Below are 15,991 nucleotides of genomic sequence, written 5' to 3' on the forward strand. Positions count from 1 at the left end.
GGGAATCCAGCTTCTATTTGTCAGGTTGACGGTGTTACTGCGTCCCTCTCTCACTGAGATGTTCAGAGTCTTAATTAGATAGTGAGTGTAAAGGGCTTTGACAGCATCAGATGAAAAGTGCTAATGAAATCCCTAGGGAATGTCTTCATTTTTGGCTCAAAAGACACAAGAAAATTAGAAAGCTTTAACAATCAAGTTAAGGTTTACAAGTAAACTTTTGGGGTTTTTTTATGTGTCTGTGTGTGGTATGGTACAAAGATTGAACTTGTTTTTTTGTGTTAATTTTTATTCTCCTAACTGTAAATAAGAGAGTCATGTTGAACCCCCCTGGCGGGACACATTAAATTTAAGTTCTCCATGATGGGTCTGTGGGATGTAAATAACCAAATTATTGTCTGCGGATCTAGAATGTTTTGAGCAAAGGGGAAACCTGCCCAGACTCATGTATTTAGTTAACACTTCTAAGGGGAAATCTGGGATCCAAATTTTAGCAGAGTTATGAAAGGAAACACCCCCTAAAATACACATCTCCTGCGTAGGGGGTCCCTTCCCTGAGATGGAGACAATATTCATTTGTTTCTTCGAGTTTGGACTTGGGGTTAATTTAAGTACTTCTCAGGAAGCCAAATCCTCTGCTTTGAGGCAGACAAATGATGATAGAGTAAACAGCTGTGTGCATGGACCCAAAGCCTTTTCGTTTAGGAGGAAAGGATGTGTGGAGAGGCAGTACTCTCCACGAGGCCCAACTCCACAAACAGTGACACTCACACACCCCAGGGAGGGAGGCAGAGGTTGACCCTGGAGTTAGGTGGGAGTAGCAGACTGGTGTGCTTGCCTGGCTGAGGGTGAGGCCGGATTAGAGTGAAGGGAAACCCAGCAGGCCCGACACAGCCGCCTTTCTAGGGAAGCTTTTTTTTTTTTTTAATTTACTTACTTACTTACTTACTTATTCATTTATGGCTGTGTTGGGTCTTTGTTTCTGTGAGAGGGCTTTCTCTAGTTGCGGCGAGCGGGGGCCACTCTCCATCGCGGTGCACGGGCCTCTCACTATCGCGGCCTCTCTTGTTGCGGCGCAGAGGCTCCAGATGCGCAGGCTCAGTAGTTGTGGCTCACGGGCCCAGTTGCTCCACGGCATGTGGGATCTTCCCAGACCAGGGCTCGAACCTGTGTCCCCTGCATTGGCAGGCAGATTCTCAACCACTGTGCCACCAGGGAAGCCCCTCTAGGGAAGCTTTTGAAATGCAAAGCAATGCAAAACCCAATCTCTCCTTACATCCCAAACTGTTCACAACTACACTTTTTCCACTTCTTACCTTGTAGAAAAGGTTGGCTTAAAAAAAATCTTTGATTCCATGATTGAAAACAATTCCAAAGAACTCATTTAGGGAAACTGGAAACATATATGTGCAGTATATATCTGGAAAAAGACATGTTGGTCTCTTTTAAATACTGCCACGTATTTTCACAAGAAAAACAAATATTTATTTGTTATACATAATAAGGTGTTATTTCAAATCACTGAGGGAAAGATAGAGCTGGGACAACTGGCTATCTTTCTGGAGAAAGTAATCTGAATCCCTATAGGGCTCTTTGTACCAAAATACATTCTAGATGGATCAAATATTTCAATACAGTTAATAATATATATTTGTAAAAAAAATTAAGTGAATTTTGTTTATAATCTTGAATGGCAAAATCCTTTCTAGACATGACACAAAATTCAGAAGCATAAAAGAAAAGACTGGTAAATTTAACTACATGAAATGTTAAATGCTTTGTGACCAAAATACAAAGTCAAAAGATGTGACAAACATGGACAATTTTTAACAAATGTGACAAACAGGTAATGTCATGAGGAAATTGAGATTCCTTACGAATCCATAAAGAGAGAAAGACAGAAACAATCTAATAAGAAAATCAGTAAAGGACCTGAGCCAGTAGTTCACCGAAAGTGAAATAAGATAAAATAGCTGCTAAATTTGGAAAAGGTTGAAACTCACTCATAATTAAAGAAATACAAATTTGACAAAAAATTAGTTTCTATTATCCTACCAAAGATGAAAGCTTTTGCTAATCCTCAGTGTTACCAAGGATGTGAAGAAATGGACATTCACACACACTACTGGTGAGACTGGGAATTGGTGCAATTTTTGAAAGGCAACTGGCAAGATCTAATAAACTTACACCTCTAGAAATTTATCCCACAGATATACAAATATAAACATAAGTAGACATTTGATACAGCATTATATGTAATAATCAAGATTCTGGCAGCCTCTGTATACCCATCAATAGGGAACTGGTCAAATAAATTATGGAAAACCTCTACAGTAGACTGCAGCCATTATAAAGATTGGGGTAGATCTATACGTACTACTATAAAAAGATATTCAAGATAGATAGTTAACTACACAAAGGCGAGTTGCAGAAACATGGGTGTAGTATGACCTCACTTGTGAAAATAAAAATGTGCTTGAGATGCAGGTTCACTGGACATTTCTGGAAAGAACCATAGGAAACTTCTAATAGTGCTTTTGCTCTGAATAGTGGGAATTTCATTCTTATTTTCACTCTTTTGTACTCTTTTCATTTTTACCATGGACTTGCTTTATTTTTACAACGAAAATCTAGTTTTCAAAAATAAAAATAAACAGGGGCTCATCTACCACTTAAAATTAGTTAAATCAAAAGTTTTACTTGGGCTTCCCTGGTGGCGCAGTGGTTAAGAATCCACCTGCCAATGCAGGGGACACAGTTTCGAGCCCTGGTCCGGGAAGATCCCACATGCTGCAGAGCAACTGAGCCCGCGTGCCACAACTACTGAGCCCGTGTGCCGCAACTACTGAAGCCCACGTGCCTAGGGCCCGTGCTCCGCAACAAGAGAAGCCACCGCAACGAGAAGCCCGCACACCACAACGAAGAGTAGCCCCCACTCGCCGCAACCACAAAAAAGCCTGCATGCAGCAATGAAGACCCAACACAGCCAAAAATAAAATAAAATAAAATAATTTTTTAAAAAGAAGCTCTATAAAAAAAAAAAAAGTTTTACTCAACAAATATATCCTGAGGGTAGAATATTAGTCAGACTCTGAGGATAGAAAGATGTCTACGATGCCAGCCCTGCCCTCCAGAAGCTTCCCTTATGTCTAGAGAGGTAGAGAGAGAGCCAGGCACCCAAATAAGTAATTGCCCACCTAGATGAGTGTGGTAGGAAAGACCCCATCCTTCGAGATACCCAATGCTTTCTCAAGCAGGACTCCAGAGTAACTCACACTGGACTCACTCAGACAAACCACAGCCTTTCTTGTGATCTCACCAGAAAGCAGAATAAAAACCCCAGGAGACGGGGTCTTCCCAGCTCCTCCAGGAATTGGAATCTAGCCACCCTTTGAAAAGACTCTGTCAGTCACTCAAAACATTAACCTTTGGAACTCATCTCTCAGATGGCCTGGGTCAAGGGATCCAGCTCTCAAATATGAGCCCACTCTCCACAGGAACCGCAGGTCTATTAAGCCTTAGCTACGGAGCAATGACAAGGAAAAGGGAGAGTGACGGCCTGAGGCTTTCGTGACGGCAGAGGGGTCTCAGCTATGGCTGTGTAACAAGAATTATTCGCAAAGCACCATTGTCCCCTCCTCTAACCCCACTTGCGTGCTAACATCCGGCTTGGCAAAAGAGCTTGTTGGATAGTTATAAGGAATCACTCAGAAGCTGAGTGATTCCCCGGCTCCCCACACTTCTGAATGGCAGGACTCTAAAGTCTGCGTTCCTCCCCACGTGGCCCTGCTCTCAGGGGTCAAGGAACCATCCAGCATATAAAGACCAACCTGGCCCTTCAGAGCTCTGGGCCCCACGTGGGCCTTCCACCCGCAGCTCCTGGTGAGCACACACTTTGCTGCGAAGATCAGCAAATGGGACTGGTGAGGTGGTGTGGTCTGATCCTGCTGGGAATACGGCCTGTGCAAAGATCCAAATCAAAAGATTTCATGTACCGGGGCAGAAACTAAAGATGAGGAAACTTCCGCTAGGTTGGGCAGAGGAAAACGTCAGCAGCCCAAGTGAGCACAGCTTTCAGAAACAACCTTAGACTCTTTTCCTTCACACTATGTTATCTCCACAGGCCTCTGGAAGGGCCGCCTCTAAGTGACCAGCATGGAGTACCCCCCGCCTTCACGACCATTACCCAGAGAGCCACACAGAAATACTGTGAATGTCACAAATCAAGTGGGCAGGGCCAGCAGAGAAGTTCTCACTACTCTCCACCACCGGCACAGCAAAAACCCCTCAACAGGTCAAGACAGGAGACTGGAGAGAGGGAATCAAAGACCTGATCTTCTGTACCAGTGTAAGCAGACCTTGGACAAATCATAGTTTCTCTGGGACACAGTCACCGAATCTGCAAAATACAGCCTGCCTTACAAGCTATCAGGGTAAACTGAGACATTAGTGAATAAGCTGCATGAATGGAGTATCATATTAGCATCTACCCCTTGCTCCCAGGTAGCTGACACATACACTCCCTACCCTGGGAAACAGGTGCAAACCTCTCTCGGATATCATGACTTCATAGTCCAGAAGCAGGGAAATGCAGGATGTTATTCCTGCAGAATTTCTGTGCAAATTTTATATCTGTTTTTAACTCTGGGGGAGGCTCAGCAAATAACAAAAGAGAAAAGAGACTTATTTTACATTTGTCCTCAAAGAGAGAATAAATAAATTTCACAATTATTATTTAATTTTTCAACAGGGAATACCAAGTAAGGGAAGAGAGGAGTGTTACTGTGGCAGGATGCTGTAATAGCGTGGTGGTGAGAGCCTCTATAGTTTCTACTTCATAGGCTGCAGGAAGCACTTCAAAGATGCCAAGCACCTAGGAAGCACTTATACCTGCTCTATTATACATGGCCCCATTTTGTGCTGGGGAAAATGTGGCAGAGGTGATAACTTCCTCTTTCAGGCACAAGAAAGTGGAACAGTAGCCAGAGAAAGGATGATCCCCGTTTCTCTCTCTCAAACCTACCCTTTTCTTTCATTTTCTACAGCATAGGGACAAAACCTCCTTACTGGTCTCCCTATCTCCTTGTCCTGCTCCAATCCTTCTTTATGGTTTTTTAATCATGTCTTTGACATTCTCAAAGGTCAGGTCAAAACTTACATTTTCCAAAATGTACTCCACTTCTACTTAGCATTTATAAACGCAGGTAGGTCCCTTCCCTCAGGCCTCTTCTATTCTCGGGCCCCACCCACTCTCAGGGCCCTCCTACTTTCAGGCCCCACCCACACTGAGGCCCCTCCTATTATCAGGCCCCACTCACCCTGCAGCCCTTCCCACTTTGGGATCCTCCCACTCAGAGGGGTACCTACTCTTTTCCTTTATGGTTCTGAACCAAGGCAGTAACAAATTTCACCTTTATTTTCCACAACGTGCTGGAGACCAGGCTGTAGTACTTAACATGATTTTATTTTAGGTTCAGAGATAAAACTCAGATGCACAGAACAACTTGCAACTCCTAGATTTGGCCATCTGAAGGATTCCAAGCCCAGCCCCTTCTCAGAAATCCCCCGGGGTTTCTCTTCTCAGCAGGTCATCTTCCCTCTACCTTCTAGAGTGGTTCCAGCATGTCTAGGCTAGTCCATGACCAGGACTGGAGAAAAAATCCAGAGACGTCCCAGCTGAAGCCCTGCCATCTAAGAATTCGTTTTCTGCTGTTACTTAGGACTAATGAAAATGGAAATATATACTCTCTCCAAAAGAATCCCATCTCTACCCAGTAGGATGGCCTTGACCCCCAGTCACCAACAGGAAGGCTGTTCCAGAGCTGAGTCTGAGGAACATGCAGCATTAAAGATACAGTCTGGGATGCACTTCCCCATCTTAATCCAGCTCCTTTCTTATTGCCTTGCTCCAGTGCAAGGTAAAGATCACTCTTGCTGTCCTTCCTGCCCCCTTCCAGTCTCCCTATCTCCACAAGAACAAGTAATGCTCTTTAGCCATAGCCCATTCTAAATTAATACACAGAAAAGAAGCATTTTTCTAAAAGAAAGGGTCTTCGGAGATGCAAGAAGCTGACAACATAAACATTAGTTCCTCAGAGCCACAGCCTCTCAAACACATTTTCTGATTATGATGTGCATTACATTTACCTAATAAAATTGTATATTTGTGTTCTTTCTAGAACAAAGAAACAGGCTACCTTTAAAAGTGTACTCCAGTCATTATTTTGTGCTAGAGAGAAAATTGCTTGGAGCTTGAAATGCAGGTTTATCCGCTTTTGTCACTTCCCTCTAGGTTTTGAGACTCTTAGGCAGATTTCAGCCAAGACTCAGATCACAGTACTCCGTGCTTCTCATCTTGCCAGGTTTCTCTGCTAAACGGAAGCACAGAGCTCAGGAATGACAACTCAGACCGGACCTTACTGCAGCTGAATATCTGTTTTCCTCCCCACAACTTGTTCTATAGATGGTTGCTTTTTCAGTCTGCAAGCGATAACTGAACTTCCTGAAAAACCCATACTTAGCCTCTTCAGCTAGAACTTCCTATTTTACCCTACGTAGAGGTTCAGAACAAGCCTCCCCAAAATGTTTCACTTTTGTATGAGAATTACTTTGAGCTAAAGGCAATTGAGACCTCATGGATTCAAGAGAAACTACTGCCTCTCCCGTAACTACCTAGAAGAATTTAAATTGGGGATTTTTCCCAGAAAAGAGTTATTACTGGAGATAAATTTATCTAAGTGGCCCCATCTATATGGCAGGGCAAACAACTAATTACCAAACAACTACTTTTCTTCTTATCGTTCTGTGAATGGTCCTCCTGTCCTTGGAAGTACCAGGCCCCTATCCCATTCCTTAGCTCAGGATGGCATATATACCTCGTTTTATCTTTCTTTCCCTCACCCTTTCATGCATGTGAGGTCTCTGAGCCTCTTTATGTATGTGGGATTCCCTTACGGATGTAAGGCCAGCTGGCCCGGGTAAGAGGAAGCATCAGGTTCGAGGAAGAGGAGGCGTTGAGGCAGAACTTTCTCACCTGTTCTGAGAATCAACAGAGACTCTCCCCCGACTTCCTGCCCCAAGGACGGGGGCGGGGGGAGACTCAAACCCCTGAAAGTAAGCCAGTCAACACCTAGCCCGGCCATAGCTTCACCAAATAAGGAATCACCCTGCATAGCAAACCACCCCTCCCTTACACCCCCATAAAAATCTCCCACGCCTAGGACCGGGCGCAACTTCTCTGGCCCCCTTTCCTCGGACCAGTGAACCTCACCCGGGAGTGCTCCCAATAAAGCTTGCTTAAAGCTTGTTTCTGTCTGATGGTGCCGTTTGTTATAAACCGACCTTACAATGGATAGAATTAAATTTGATTTTCTCCTCTTAATCTGTCTCAGATCAGTTTAACTCTTAGACCAGCCAGAAGAAACTAGAAGCGTTCCTTCCCTAGAAGGGTAAGTTTTCTTCCTCCCCAACACCTACTTTAGAGCACATGAAGTGCCTGATGATACCAGCCTTTGATATTTCCAAACACTGGGAAGGGCAAAGTCTTCCTGTCCCCAAAGCAAAATGCCTTATATAAATGAACAATCTCGCCCTAGGCAAAGTTCTTATTTCGACACTAATTATATAGAAGGAGGAAAGGAAGGCCTCAAAACACAAATAAACAACTTTTTAGAAAGCTTTCAGAATCTAACGTAAATTTTATTAAGAAAAGTAATGGGGAGGCTTCCAGGAAGATGGCGGAAGAGTAAGACGCGGAGATCACCTTCCCCCTCACAGATACACCAGAAATACATCTACACGTGGAACAACTCCTACAGAACACCTACTGAATGCTGGCAGAACACCTCAGACCTCCCAAAAGGCAAAAAACTCCCCCACGTACCTGGGTAGGGCAAAAGAAAAAAGACTAAACAGAGACAAAAGGATAGGGACGGGACCTGCACCAGTGGGAGGGAGCCGTGAAGGAGGAAAGGTCTCCACACGCTAGAAGCCCCTTCGCGGGCGGAGACTGCGGGTGGCGGAGCGGGGAGCTTCGGAGCCGCGGAGGAGAGCACAGCAACAGGGGTGCGGAGGGCAAAGAGGAGAGATTCCCACACAGACGATCGGTGCCGACCGGCACTCACCAGCCCGAGAGACTTGTCTGCTCACCCGCCGGGGCGGGCGGGGCTGGGAGCTGAGGAGCGCAGGGAGAGGACTGGGGCTGGTGGCGCGAACACAGCCTGCAGGCGGTTAGTACGCCACGGCTGGCCGGGAGGGAGTCCGGGGAAAAGTCTGAAGCTGCCGAAGAAGCAAGAGGCTTTTTCTTCCTTCTTTGTTTCCTGGTACGCGAGGAGAGGGGATTAAGAGCGCTGCTTAAAGGGGCTCCAGACACAGGCGCCAGCCGTCGCTATCAGCGTGGACCACAGAGACGGGCATGAGACGCTAAGGCTGCTGCTACCGCCACCAAGAAGCCTGTGTGCGAGCACAGGTCACTATCCACACCTCCGTTCTGGGGAGCCTGTGCAGCCCGCCACTGCCAGGGTCCCGTGATCCAGGGACAACTTCCCAGGGAGAACGCATGGTGCGCCTCAGACTGGTGCAATGTCACGCAGGCCTCTGCAGCCGCAGGCCCGCCCCGCACTCCGTGCCCCTCCCTCCCCCCAGCCTGAGTGAGCCAGAGTACCCAAAGCAGCTGCTCCTTTAACCCCATCCTGTCTGAGCGAAGAACAGACGCCCTCCGGCGACGTACACGCAGAGGCGGGGCCAAATCCAAAGCTGAGCCCCTGGGAGCTGTGAGAACAAACAAGAGAAAGGGAAATCTCTCCCAGCAGCCTCAGAAGCAGCAGATTAAAGCTCCCCAATCAACTTGATATACCCTGCATCTGTGGAACACCTGAAAAGACAACGAATCATCCCGAATTAAGGAGGTGGACTTTGAGAGCAAGATTTATGATTTTTTCTCCTTTTCCTCTTTTTGTGAGTGTGTATGTGTATGCTTCTGTGTGAGATTTTGTCTGTATAGCTTTGCTTCCACCATTTGTCCTAGGGTTCTATCCGTCCACTTTTTTTTTCTTCTTTTAATTTTTTTTCTTAATAATTATTTTTTATTTTAATAACTTTATTTTATTTTATCTTACTTTATTTTATTTTACTTTATCTTCTTTCTTTCTTTTTCCCTTCCTTCCTTCCTTCCTCCCTCCCTCCCTCCCTCCTTTCTTTCTTTCTTCCTTCCTTTCTTTCATTCTCTTTCTTTCTTTCTTTCTTTCCTTCCTTCCTTCTTTCTTTCTTTCTTTCTTCTACTAATTCTTTCTTTCTACTTTTTCTCCCTTTTATTCTGAGCCATGTGGATGAAAGGCTCTTGGTGCTACAGCCAGGAGTCAGTGCTGTGCCTCTGAGGTGGGAGAGCCAACTTCAGGACACTGGTCAACAAGAGACCTCTCAGCTCCACGTAATATCAAATGGCAAAAATCTCCCAGAGATCTCCATCTTACCACCAGCAGCCAGCTTCACTCGACGACCAGCAAGCTACAGTGCTGGACACACTATGCCAAACAACTAGCAAGACAGGAACACAACCCCACCCATTAGCAGAGAGGCTGCCTAAAATCATAATAAGTCCACAGAAACCCCAAAACACACCAACAGACGTGGACTTGCCCACCAGAAAGACAAGATCCAGCCTCACCCACCAGAACACAGGCACTAGTCCCCTCCACCAGGAAACCTACACAACCCACTGAACCAACCTTAGCCACTGGGGACAGACCAAAAACAACGGGAACTATGAACCTGCAGCCTGCAAAAAGGAGACCCCAAACACAGTAAGATAAGCAAAATGAGAAGAGAGAAAAACACACAGCAGTTGAAGGAGCAAGGTAAAAACCCACCAGACCTAACAAATGAAGAGGAAATAGGCAGTCTACCTGAAAAAGAATTCAGAATAATGATAGTAAAGATGATCCAAAATCTTGGAAATAGAATAGACAAAATGCAAGAAACATTTAACAAGGACCTAGAAGAACTAAAGATGAAACAAGCAATGATTAACAACACAATAAATGAAATTAAAAATACTCTACATGGGATCAATAGCAGAATAACTGAGGCAAAAGAACAGATAAGTGACCTGGAAGATAAAATAGTGGTAATAACTACCACAGAGCAGAATACAGAAAATAAAATGAAAAGAACTGAGGACAGTCTCAGAGACCTCTGGGACAACATTAAACGCACCAACATTTGAATTATAGGGGCTCCAGAAGAAGAAGAGAAAAAGAAAGGGACTGAGAAAATATTTGAAGAGATTATAGTTGAAAACTTCCCTAATATGGGAAAGGAAATAGTTAATCAAGTCCAGGAAGCACAGAGAGTCCCATACAGAATAAATCCAAGGAGAAATACGCCAAGACACATATTAATCAAACTGTCAAAAATTAAATACAAAGAAAGCATATTAAAAGCAACAAGGGAAAAACAAGAAATAACACACAAGGGAATCCCCATAAGGTTAACCACTAATCTTTCAGCAGAAACTCTGCAAGCCAGAAGGGACTAGCAGGACATATTCAAAGTGATGAAGGAGAAAAACCTACAGCCAAGATTACTCTACCCAGCAAGGATCTCATTCAGATTTGATGGAGAAATTAAAGCTTTAACAGACAAGCAAAAGCTGAGAGAGTTCAGAACTACCAAACCAGCTTACAGCAAATGCTAAAGGAACTTCTCTAGACAAGAAACACAAGAGAAGGAAAAGACCTATAATAACAAACCCAAAACAATTAAGAAAATGGGAATAGGAACATACATATCAATAATTACCTTAAATGAAAATGGATTAAATGCTCCCACCAAAAGACGTAGACTGGCTGAATGGATACAAAAACAAGACCCATATATATGCTGTCTACAAGAGACCCACTTCAGACGTAGAGACACATACAGACTGAAAGTAAGGGGATAGAAAAAGATATTCCATGCAAATGGCAACCAAAAGAAAGCTGGAGTAGGAATTCTCATATCAGACAAAATAGACTTTAAAACAAAGACTATTAGAAGAGACAGAGAAAGACACTACATAATGTTCAAGGGATCGATCCAAGAAGAAGATATAACAATTGTAAATATTTATGCACCCAACATAGGAGCACTTCAATATATAAGGCAAATACTAACAGCTATAAAAGGGGAAATCGACAGTAACACATTCATAGTAGGGGACATTAACACCCCTCTTTCACCAATGGACAGATCATCCAAAATGAAAATAAATAAGGAAACACAAGCTTTAAATGATACATTAAACGAGATGGACTTAATTGATATTTATAGGACATTCCATCCAAAACCCACAGAATATACATTCTTCTCAAATGCTCATGGAACATTCTCCAGGATAGATCATATCTTGGGTCACAAATCAAGCCTTGGTAAATTTAAGAAAATTGAAATTGTATCAAGTATCTTTTCTGACCACAACACTATGAGACTAGGTATCAATTACAGGAAAAGATCTGTAAAAAATACAAATATATGGAGGCTAAACAATACATTACTTAATAACGGAGTGATCACTGAAGAAATCAAAGAGGAAACAAAAAATACCTAGAAACAAATGACAATGGAGACAAGACGACCCAAAACCTATGGGATGCAGAAAAAGCAGTTCTAAGAGGGAAGTTTATAGCAATACAATCCTACCTTAAGAAACAGGAAACATGTCGAATAAACAACCTAACCTTGCACCTCAAGCAATTAGAGAAAGAAGAACAAAAAAACCCCAAATTTAGCAGAAGGAAATAAATCATAAAAATCAGATCAGAAATAAATGGAAAAGAAGTGAAGGAAACAATACAAAAGATCAATAAAACTAAAAGCTGGTTCTTCAAGTAGATAAACAAAATTGATAAACCATGAGCCAGACTCATCAAGGAAAAAAGGGAGAAGACTCAAATCAATAGAATTAGAAATGAAAAAGGAGAAGTAACAACTGACACTGCAGAAATAAAAAAGATCATGAGAGATTACTACAAGCAACTCTATGCCAATAAAATAGACAACCTGGAAGAAATGGACAAATTCTTAGAAATGCACAACCTGCCAAGACTGAATCAGGAAGAAATAGAAAATATGAACAGACCAATCAAAAGCACTGAAATTGAAACTGTGATTAAAAATGTTCCAACAAACAAAAGCCCAGGACAAGATGGCTTCACAGGCGAATTCTATCAAACATTTAGAGAAGAGCTAACACCTATGCTTCTCAAACTCTTCCAAAATATAGCAGAGGGAGGAACACTCCCAAACTCATTCTACGAGGCCACAATCACCTTGATACCAAAACCAGACAAGGATGTCACAAAGAAAGAAAACTACAGGCCAATATCACTGATGAACATACATGCAAAAATCCTCAACAAAATACTAGCAAACAGAATCCAACAGCACATTAAAAGGATCATACAACATGATCAAGTGGGGTTTATTCCAGGAATGCAAGGATTCTTCAATATATGCAAATCAATCAACGTGATACACCATATTAACAAACTGAAGGAGAGAAACCATATGGTCATCTCAATAGATGCAGAAAAAGGTTTTGAGAAAATTCAACACCCATTTATGATAAAAACCCTGCAGAAAGTAGGCATAGAGGGAACTTTCCTCAACATAATAAAGGCCATATATGACAAACCCACAGCCAACATCGTCCTCAATGGTGAAAAACTGAAAGCATTTCCACTAAGATCAGGAAGAAGACAAGGTTGCCCACTCTCACCACTCTTATTCAACATAGTTTTGGAAGTTTTAGCCATAGCAATCAGAGAAGAAAAGGAAATAAAAGGAATCCACATCAGAAAAGAAGAAGTAAAGCTGTCACTGTTTGCAGATGATATGATACTATACATAGAGAATCCTAAAGATGCTACCAGAAAACTACTAGAGCTAATCAATGAATTTGGTAAAGTAGCAGGATACAAAATTAATGCACAGAAATCTCCGGCATTCCTACACACTAATGATGAAAAATCTGAAAGTGAAATCAAGAAAACACTCCCATTTACCATTGCAACAAAAAGAATAAAATATCTAGGAATAAACCTACCTAAGGAGACAAAAGACCTGTATGCAAAAAATTATAAGACACTGATGAAAGAAATTAAATATAATACAAATAGATAGAGAGATATACCATGTTCTTGGATTGGAAGAATCAATATTGTGAAAATGACTCTACTACCCAAAGCAATCTACAGATTCAATGTAATCCCTATCAAACTACCACTGGCATTTTTCACAGAACTAGAACAAAAAATTTCACAATTTGTATGGAAACACAAAAGACCCCGAATAGCCAAAGCAAACTTGAGAACGAAAAATGGAGCTGGAGGTATCAGGCTTCCTGATTTCCGACTGTACTACAAAGCTACAGTAATCAAGACAGTATGGTACTGGCACAACAACAGAAATATAGATCAATGGAACAGGATAGAAAGCCCAGAGATAAACCCACGCACATATGGTCACCTTATCTTTGATAAAGGTGGCAGGAATGTACAGTGGAGAAAGGACAGGCTCTTCAATAAGTGGTGCTGGGAAAACTGGACAGGTACATGTAAAAGTATGAGATTAGATCACTCCCTAATACCATACACAAAAATAAGCTCAAAATGGATTAAAGACCTAAATGTAAGGCCAGAAACTATCAAACTCTTAGAGGAAAACATAGGCAGAACACTCTATGACATTAATCACAGCAAGATCCTTTTTGACCCACTTCCTAGAGAAATTGAAATAAAAATAAACAAATGGGACCTAATGAAACTTCAAAGCTTTTGAACAGCAAAGGAAACCATAAACAAGACCAAAAGGCAACCCTCAGAATGGGAGAAATTATTTGCAAATGAAGCAACTGACAAAGGATTAATCTCCAAAATTTATAAGCAGCTCATGCAGTTCAATAACAAAAAAACAAACAACCCAATCCAAAAATGGGCAGAAGACCTAAATAGACATTTCTCCAAAGAAGATATACAGACTGCCAACAAACACATGAAAGGATGCTCAACATCATTAATCATTAGAGAAATGCAAATCAAAACTACAATGAGATATCATCTCACACCAGTCAGAACGGCCATCATCAAAAAATCTAGAAACAATAAATGCTGGAGAGGGTGTGGAGAAAAGGGAATACTCTTGCACTGCTGGTGGGAATGTGAATTGGTACAGCCACTATGGAGAACAGTATGGAGGTTCCTTAAAAAACTACAAATAGAACTACCATATGACCCAGCAATCCCACTACTGGGAATATACTCTGAGAAATCCAAAATTCAAAAAGAGTCATGTACCAAAATGTTCATTGCAGCTCTATTTACAATAGCCCAGAGATGGAAACAACCTAAGTGTCCATCATCGGATGAATGGATAAAGAAGATGTGGCACATATATACAATGGAATGTTACTCAGCCATAAAAAGAAACAAAATTGAGCTATTTGTAATGAGGTGGATAGACCTAGGGTCTGTCATACAGAGTGAAGTAAGTCAGAAAGAGAAAGACAAATACCGTATGCTAACACATATATATGGAATTTAAGAAAAAAAGATGTCATGAAGAACCTAGGGGTAAGACAGGAATAAAGACACAGACGTACTAGAGAAAGGACTTGAGGATATGGGGATCGTGAAGGGTAAGCTGTGACAAAGGGAGAGAGAGGCATGGACATATATACACTACCAAACATAAGGTAGATATCTAGTGGGAAGCAGCCGCATAACACAAGGAGATCAGCTCAGTGCTCTGTGACCACCTGGAGGGGTGGGATAGGGAGGGTGGGAGGGAGGGACACACGTAGGGAAGAGATATGGGAACATATGTATATGTATAACTGATTCACTTTGTTATAAAGCAGAAACTAACACACCATTGTAAAGCAATTATACTCCAATACAGATGTAAAAAAAAAAAAGTAATGGAAATTTTATGGCTGGTGCACAGATAAATTCATTGCTGCCTCTTAATTCATCAAGCACACATACAAGAGTGTATGCCAAATTAATTGGAACTAACAGCCTCTTAGAAACTCTAACCAGCTGCAGACTCAGGGTAAACTAGTTGGAACGAAACAAAGAACCCCTCCTCCTCTTCATCCCCCTTCTTCTCCCAGCTGCTGATTTGAATTAAAGGTTAAGCTTTCTCAACTCTAAAAATGTTGAACAATTTTGTTCTTCCATGACTGCCAAGCACTCAGCTGCTGTTCAGACCCAAGCAGGGTCCCAACTAACACAAATGAGGTTTCTTTGGGTATTAGGAATCCCAATTCTATTTCGCCATTGCTATAAAGACACAACTGAAGAATTCTTGAAAAGGAGGATGTTCTAACTAACACACTTATGTTAGATATTGTTCTGATCCAGATGCACAGGTTAGGGGAAGGAAAGTTGAATGATTCACTTCTCATTACTCTCTAGGATAACTTGGAAAGAAAGCCCTTAACCTCTTCTTTCAAGCTGATGCTTTAGTTCTTAGTCATGGTTTCTAAACCGGCCATTCAGCAGATCCAACAAGAGAACCAAAGTGACTCTAAAAGTCATTACAAGTATTTGTTTTTAAAAAAACATGGAGGCCATGCCCTCCCGAAAGCAAGTCAGCACTACCTACCTTAATCTAAAATAAACTGTCAGGCAGTTGTAAATATTATTTTATTAGTAAATATTATTCATAATTAATAATATTTATTTGAGGGCTTAGTCTATGCAAGGCACTGTGCTAAGCCTTATACACGTATTAGCTCATTTAACCATCACAACAACCTGATGAGATCAGTAGTATTATAATTCCCATTTTAAAGATGAGAAAACTGACACTCAGAGAAGTTACATGACTTATCCAAGCTCAGACAGCTAGCATATTTGTTCCAACCCAAAGTTACATTGCTCGGCCATCAAATGATGGCCTGATAGGTAAAGGTTGAAGGCAGAAGCCTGCAGGTTTTTGTCCTCAGAGAAACCAC

Source organism: Stenella coeruleoalba (assembly GCF_951394435.1).
Source record: "Stenella coeruleoalba genome assembly, chromosome: 2".
Taxonomy (NCBI): Eukaryota; Metazoa; Chordata; class Mammalia; order Artiodactyla; family Delphinidae; genus Stenella; species Stenella coeruleoalba.